Consider the following 8,311-nt stretch of genomic DNA (forward strand, 5'->3'; position numbering starts at 1 on the left):
CTGCCAACCCACACTGGATATAGACTGAGAAAGAGAAATAAACCTCTGCCGTGACAAGCCACTGGTGTATCAGGGATTTGTTACTGCAGCATAACCCAGACCAAGTCTCATGAAATACATAATCCAATTAAAACAACATATATTTAATGTAATATTTTATATTTAAATATATTTGTAAATAAACCAAACACCTTTGTAAGACAGACACACCTAGTGGTGACACAGGAAGAATACAGATGGTTGCAGGAGAATAGAAAATTCCAGGCAGCCGTTTCACATGACCATCAAAAGGAAACTGTTGAAATAGGAGTTATAAGAAGCTAGGCGTCATAAGACTCTAAAAAATCAGAGCGTGCCCAAACTGGCTAAGACCAACTGAACCCAACATGGTGCTGGATTCGACCTAGGTTTCTCCTCACTCATTAACCAGGCAACTCTCTGGGATGCTAAGTCACACACCCACAGCACCGTGACAGTTCCAGAACACCAATATGTGACGTAAAAATGGGTGGCACCACAGTTTCAAGAAAGTTCCACATTTTTCCAGGAATCTTCTTGGATATTCCACCCCTTGGTTAAAGAAACCCATCAAGGCAGCAGCTCCCAACTCCCTTGCACACTCTCCCTTCTTGAGTGTGTACTTTCACTATTTTCTGACTTGTATGAGAAGGAATTCAAGGAGTCAAGAGCCTGGACATCAGCTGGGGTCAAAGTCCCACCAGTGTTTGGGGACCCCTCCTAGTCCACTAGACAGTGAGGCTCCAGTTTGTGACTTCTGATTCACGACATGGCATGATTTACATTTACTTCCAGTCTCCTATAGTGTGTGGGGAAGAAGTTCATTTTGCCATACGTAGTAGGAATACTTAGAAGTGGAATTTCCCGTAAGTCAGGCAGTGGTTATTTATTCATAGAAGATGCTTCCTAAAGAGCTCTGGGGTGCTTAGCTGCATGCCTTCTCCTCTCTGGGCCTTAATTTTCCCATCTGTACAACAAGAATATTGACCTCCAATGGGTTTGAAATTTTCTTAACTGTGGAACTCTTTGCTCAAATAGAAAATATATGCAAAACAGATTAAAGGGGATTGCCGTGGTTAACAGTGAGATGGTGGCAGAGAGCCTCATCTCCTAGGACTCTGGGTAATACTACTTGAAAAGCATGGTTCTCCCTCGCTGGCCTTCATGAGTGCTTTTCCCCTGCATGCCTGCTTATTTACAGGACACAACTATGGTTGAGTGTCTCCAGCCATGATTGAATGGCATCAGCTGGGGGCGGCTGCTCAGAGGAGACAAACCAGGAGGAAAGTAAAGAAGAGTCCTAGACTGCAGATGGCAAAGTGAAGGGGTAAAGGAGAAGATGGGCTTGTGGGGTGAACAGCTGGGGCAGAGAATGGGGCATGGCATCTCAGAGGAGGGCAGGGGGGTCAGCAAACAAGGCTGAGGGAGGTGGCTCAGGGCCCACTGCAGCAAAGGGAGGCTCTTCCAGCTTGCTGGGCTGGGTCCTGAGTCTTACAGGGTAGGAACCTCGGCTCCACACAAAGACAGTCTCTCCTCTGAGAGAGGCACACATTTCTGTGTCCTCCAGCACTCATTAGCTTCATGGCCCTAAGCAAGGGAAGGAGATGAAAATATTTTATTCCCAGCATACATTTCTTTGACATGTTCTTAAATGGCTGCCACTTGCCCATCCTGAAAAAAGTGGCTGGCAGAGTGTCTTCAGTGGGAAAATTTGCATCTGTAGAGAATCTCCATTAATGCAACCAGGCCCCCTCCCCTTTCCAGGTCTTTCCCCACATCCAGGAGAGATTGAGAATCCATACCTTTAAAAGTCTCTCTGAGGGAGGCTTCATCTACATAACAAGGTCACTTTCACTAGTCAAGCCTCTCCTCCTCCCATAGCCTGTTTCACCAGAATCTAAGCCCCTATTCTTTCTGTAACCTCAAAATGGTATATAAGTCTCTGTATATGGTATATAACTCACTGGGAAACTGGACCATCATTCTGAAGGCTCCCATGCATGCACCTTAAGTAAATGTGTATGCCTTTTCTCCTGTTAATCAATCCACTTCATGTCTGATTTTTAGTGAAACTTTCAGGGGCCAAGAGCCTATGGCTCCCACAAAAGTCACTTGGTCTCTCTGGTTCTCACACCCAACACCGCAAGAAGACCTGTTTTCCCTGAGCTCCAGGATCACTCACAGAATTCCACTGCAGAACGCAACACTGAGCTTGCGCCCTATCCCCTTAACCAGACTTGCATTCATTTTGATGAATTTCATTCATTTTGACATCACTGGGCGAGTCTTATAGGAAGCTGCATGAGTACATAAGGGGTGTCTAAAAGACAGCTGTGGCAGGAGGGAGCTACAAGGGGGAACACACACACCCAACAGGAGAGGAAAGGGAGCCATGTCTCTATTTGGAGCATTTTCCTGGAGCAGCCTTTTGCATTGAATCTCCAAGTGCACTAGTTGGGGCCTTTGAGAATCTCTGCCAGCGTATTTTCCAGTCTTTTATAAACAACACAACCTTATCTTGAAACTAGATCCTAGGTAGAAGCCTAATACACAAATGGATTAAAGCGAGGCTGCATGGGTGGCAGCAGGAGTCAGGAGAGGACGGGCTGGGGCTGGCCTGCCACCCAGGCTCAGGCTCAAAACCACAGAGTGACAGATGCAGTTGGACAGGCCAAGTCGGCCAGCAGGCCCTCCCCTCCCCCCAGCCGTGCCATTCTGCTGGGAAAGTTCAGCCTTCTTTGTCTGGGCCTGCTCCCCTCCCCCAGGTCCCAGGACAGAGCTCAGGCCTCCACGCCTGTTTCCCAGGCTGGAGGACACTCTGTCCCCAACCAGAGTGATCAACTGCAGCCAGGGCCCTCTGTAACCCAGAGGAGGCCCCCTGGGCGGCATGCCAGCCATGGCTACCTGTCCCAGTGAACAAGCAGTGAGTTGTTCTCTCTTTCCACTTCAGCAGCTGTTCTGCCAGCCGTGCAGACAGACAGCCTGCTGTCGCTACTGAGGGACAAAGGCCGCTGAGGGCTTTAGAGCTGCTAGGCATGGGCCGTCTTTCCTTTTTTTGTGTTTGTGAGGACAGTAATTACAGAAGAAGATGACTGTGATTCTTCCAGTCACTCCCGGGGCCCAATTCCTACAGGTCAGTGGCAAAAGGAACAGAAGATGCTGAGTGAAGTGAGGCTTTCGTGACACGAAATTGAGTCCACTTGAAAGCCTTTTATTTTAAGACTGTGCTGCCTGCTTTTCCGTCTGACAATGACCCTTCTTACATAAAACATGGCCAGCATAGATGTGGTGTCCTTGCTTGGCAAAAGGGAAAACGTACGGGCATCCAAATTAAAATGTTCTAAGCATGTCTGTGAAGGCTGAGAGCTTGGTTACCTCTGTTTTAACATTTCCTGGAATTGTGATTTTTATTTTCTTATTTCAGCATGATTGAAATCAAATAGGTTATATAGAAACTGACCTGGAAAGCAAAAGAAAGGAGGAAAAGGGTGTGGGGCACAGCTGGGGGCCTGAGCTGCTCCTGCTGGAGGAGGACAGCAAGTGCAGGCCACAGAGCAGGTGCAGGCCACGCTGCCGGCATTCCAGGGGGACTAAGTTCCGGGCTGCAGTCCATGGCTACCACATTCAAATGCCAGCCACAACGGCAACAGGGCACAGAGGACAATGAACCTTTAAAAGGCCCCTCCCAGCACCTGTTAGCCAGCAAATGACAGGAGCCTGGCCGAGGAAGAAGCTGCAGTGTCTGCCAGCACCAGGTGCCTCTGAGGGGGTACCCTCAGCCAAGCATTTCTGTGGCGAGAGCCGGCTGTCTGGTTGTAGATGGCAGGCAGCGCCTCAGCAGCTGCTGCTCCCACCTCCTTCCACACTGCTATTCCCCCTGCTGCCTAGTTCCAATCACCAGACCCCTCCTCTCCACTCCCACCACCATCCCTCTGGCTCAATTCACTCCTCCCTGTCCCGGAAGATTCTGCACTGTCCGGGTAGAGACAGTGGAGACCAGGGGAGCCCAGAAGAGGCGGGCACAGAGCTCCCCTCCACCTCCGCTCCCGACTTGCCCTGGGCTGACCACACAGGCCTGGCTCATCTTTACTCCCCGCTGTGGTCCTGGGCTCTCACTGACAGGTCTCTCTGAGTCCAGTCCAGCATCCAGGCCTCCCTGATACAGTTCCCCTTCCTCTGAGAGCCTGGCCCTGAGCACCCATGTAGATCACAGACCAGCCTTCCCAGTGGGCAAGACTTCTGGCTTCCGCCCTTGTTTCAAGGCAAAGCAATTTGGGACAAGGAAACCATTTCCAGTCCTCCTGCTCCCCCTTACACCTTACACATACAATCCCTGGCCCTGGAACCCCCTGAACCACTCCTCAACTTCCCCACCAACCAGACTCACCTCCTCCCTATGGAAGAGAAGATCTGGCCGGGTGCAGTGACTCATGCCTGTAATCCCAGCACTCTGGGAGGCCGAGGCGGGTGGATCACCTGAGGTTGGGAGTTCGAGACCAGCCTGACCAACATGGAGAAACCTCGTCTCTACTAAAAATACAAAAAATTAGCCCGGCATAGTGGCACATGCCTGTAATCCCAGCTACTATGGAGCCTGAGGCAGGAGAATCGCTTGAACCTGGGAGGCAGAGGTTGCAGTGAGCCGAGATCGTGCCATTGCACTCCAACCTGGGCAACAAGAGTGGGGGAAAAAAAAAAAAAAAAAGAGAGAGAGAGAGAGAGAAGATCCACAGGAACAAAGATATTCTTAGCTATGGTTTTCGGGCCAAACAGGTGCCCAAAATGGGCACTGGCCAATATCCCAATTGCCTGGGGCTGGGAGTGCAATGCAGAGGGGCAGACCCCTCTGGGTGCCTGCTGCTACAGGGCTGCTCTGGAGGTTCTCTACAGCTGCCCTCACCTATGCTGTCCACTACCCCAGGCCTATGTGCCACATGCCACTGCTGGAGACACAAGGGCCCTGTGAGACACAAGGGTCTCAGAATCTTTCGGGTCATAGAGTCCTTTGGAGTCTCTTGAAAGCTTAGTGCACTCTCCCCAGAAAATGCATGTATGTGCATGTTGCTGCAATCTGCATGCACGTGCACACACACACACAATTTGCATACTACTGCAGGGGGATGAGACAGTTCTTGTCCACGTGCTCCCAGATCCCCAGATCCCAGGTTTAGAGTCTCTGCTGAAACCTGTCACAGCAAGAAAGAGGAGGCAAAGGGGCATCGTAGAGCCTTGCATGTGAATTTTGCTGTGGCATTAACTTGGCCTGTGATCCTAGCGTGTTGGGCCATCTCTTGGGCCTCAGTTTAGCCAGAGCTGTTGTGGCAGCTGATATAGTCTTCAGGGCTCTTCCCAGCTCTGCAGCTATGGGGCTCAATGACATCCCACCCCTGCTTCCCAAGGCCAGGCAGGGCAAAGGGAGCGGGTTCTGGGCCTCTTCCTCCACAGTATCTCCTAGGGAGGAAGGTGGGACAGCCAGAAAAGGAGACCCTGGGAACAAGTTTCTCTTTAACAAAAATAAAAAAACTGTAGAAGCTTTAGGAAGTGCAGCCACTTTCTATTTGATTTTCTTTATTTTAAAACAGTTTCCCCAAAGGTCCTCTGAGAGAGAATAACCACCTGGCCTTTGCAAGGCTCTGGGTTCAAAGCTCTGCTCTGTGACTGCCTGGCTTTGTGACCTTAGGCAAGTCCAGTTCCCTCTCTGAATCTTGGGCACCTCATCAATTAAATAACTAAAATTCTCGATGACTTCTGTGAAGACGAATGAGGAGACATGTAAGATGGGCCTTGTGTGGGGCTCACCCGTAATGAAAAGAGGCTCCCATTACTATTCGTACTGACACTGGGAGTCAGGGACTCTGGAGAGACCATGGGGCCCCAGACATGGGAATGTGAGGCCTCCCTGTAGGAGTGGCCATGAGTGAGGAGAGAGTCTGAGCTGACCACTGAAACCAGGCCCCAGACCCCAGGGGCCCAGGGCAGAGGCTTTCTGGCAGTCCTCCTAGTTAGGGTCTCCCCTTTGAGGCCTTGCACTTCCAGAATCTGAACTCTGACACACACCCAAGTTTCGTTCATGTTCTTTGTTATCTGTCATGGTCCACTTGGTCCTGACCCAGGGGGACCCTGGACATTGATTCTGTTCTCGACCTCCAGGCCACCCACTGGAGCTTCATGGTGGAAATACAGCCCCATCTCCTGAGTTTCAGATAGACACTTTAATCTGTGGCATCAACATTTTTATTGTCAAATCACCAGCGCTACACATAGAAAGAATTATGGCTAGAACTAACGACAACAGCCTTCACATACACTGACAAAGTGCTGAAACAGCCCATGACAATTTCTGGGACCATTTTTTTAAACCTAAGTTTAATGAGTTTCATCTCTTCTCTTCTCTCCTTTCCTCTTTCTCCTCTGACCCTCTCCCTCCTGTCTTCTCCCCTAACCTGCTGTCCTGGCAGCAGTAGCTAAGGAACCACACAGAGGAACAGAAGGCAGCAAGGTCTACATTTACCTGTTACTTCACCAATTCATTTCTAACTTTTTTTTTAAAAAAATGGATTTTGGCAACAAATCCTGATTGACACCTTAGTACTGTAGGCAGTTAAACTACAGCAAAGCCAGCGAGGGGCTCTTCCGTGAGTGCACAGCATAGCTTTGTAGACTAACCTGCTTGGGTTCCAATTCCAGAAGCCCAGCCCTTATTTGCTGTGCGACCTTATTTAATTCCTCTGTGAAATGGGGCTCCTGAAGCTCTCCTTACTGTGTTTTAAGAAAGTGCTGGCCCTGGCCTGGGCACTGACTCTGGTGTGAGAGGAGGCCTCCCTCCCTCCGCTGTGCCAGGTTAATGAAAACACTGAGGCATCTTTTGGAAGTGGGAAGTGCAGGACGGGTCTGGAGTCAGGAGCCCAGAAGAGCAGGGCAGCAGGCAGGATGAGCTCGGGAGACTAGGGGTGAAGAATAAGAGACCCAGCGGCACAGCAAGCCCGGGGTTCAAATCATGACTACATCACCAACTCATCCGGTAAAGGTGGACAATTTTGTAACTCTTTAAGCCTCAGTTTTCTCATCTGACAACAGGATAACGAAAGTAGGACTCTCACTTGCTGTGAGGAGTAACAGGCATACTGTGTTAAAGCACTTGGCCCAGAGCAAGGCAAGCCCTCTACAGACAGCGATTGTGAGACAGACCCCTGCTGCTATTATCTAGGCATTCGATTTCCATCAGTGAAATCGGAGTTGTGCCAGAGGCCTCTAGGCTCCCTCCCCAACTCTAGGATCAGTACTTCTAGGAAACTGGCTAAGGACAAGGTGAACAAAAAAGGTGTAGACAGTGGCCGCGCTCACCTGTCGTGCTCAGGTTGTAGCCCCTAAAGTGCTTAACAGAGGTGCCAGGCGCAGTGCCCACTCTCAGTAATGAGCCCGAGGCCCGCAATGCGCCAGGCTGGCAGGGGGAGGGACCCTGTGTGCTGCGGCCGAAGGGCACAAGTGCCCAGGCTTCAGCGTCCCTGCCTGGTGGCAGTCCTGGGTCGGAGGGGATGGTCCATGGACGCCCAAGCACTCTCCTGTTCGTTCGTCACTCACCGTTCAGTCATCGCGCAGTCCAGAAGCCACTGCATGTGTCGTGCCCTCGCTTGCACCGGAGCTGCCCCCGCAGCGCCTGCCGACCCCCGGCTTCAGCTCCTGGGGACTAGGCCCGCCCAGCGCCCCGCCCCTCGACCCTCGCCCCGCCCCACTCCCCGCCTCTTGCCCTGCACGGCCAATGGTGCCGCCCCGGCTTCTCCGTCCCGCCCCGGACACGCCCCTCACTCCTCACCGGCCAATGGCACCGCCCCGTACGCCCCGCCTCGCCCCGCCCCGGGAACACCGGTAGGGTCTGGGAGCCGGGCGGTGCCGGAGGGGCTGCGGGGAAGGTTAGGGGCCTGTGACCTGCCGGGTGTCCCCAGGCCATTGCTCAGCGCGCGGCGCGTTCCAGAGTTCCCGAGGGCGCCCCGGGACGCGCGGAGAAAGCAGTCCGACTCAGCCCCGAGGGGTTCGGTGTGCGGGCGGCGGCCAGGGACTTTGCGGGTTAACGCGGACTCCTGGACTTCCAACAAAGGCCGCTGCGCAGGCGCTGCAATCACTGCAGTCACTTGTCTGCATGCCTGGTGGGGCTTGGAGTCTGGGGAGGCTTATCAGTAAAGCCCCGAGCATTTGCTATTTATTGCTCTAGGGGCACCTTTGTACAGTCTGGCTGTTTGCTTGGCATGGCCACTTAGAACTTCTTATCGTTTAAGAAATCCGATCTGGTGAATAA

At 51.9% G+C, this 8,311-nt stretch overlaps 1 protein-coding gene across 2 annotated transcripts in view; it reads right to left on the minus strand.

Moving 5' to 3' along the window:
- The window catches only part of RASSF4 (Ras association domain family member 4), a 35,382-nt gene extending 27,627 nt beyond the window's left edge, over positions 1–7,755 (minus strand). For both annotated transcript variants that reach the window (XM_050804331.1, XM_050804330.1), the window contains exon 1: positions 7,600–7,755. The gene's annotated coding sequence lies outside the window, so the exon portion shown is untranslated. The remainder of the gene's footprint in view (positions 1–7,599) is intronic.
- Positions 7,756–8,311: the final 556 nt, after the last annotated feature.

Source organism: Macaca thibetana, chromosome 9, assembly GCF_024542745.1.
Source record: "Macaca thibetana thibetana isolate TM-01 chromosome 9, ASM2454274v1, whole genome shotgun sequence".
Taxonomy (NCBI): domain Eukaryota; kingdom Metazoa; phylum Chordata; class Mammalia; order Primates; family Cercopithecidae; genus Macaca; species Macaca thibetana.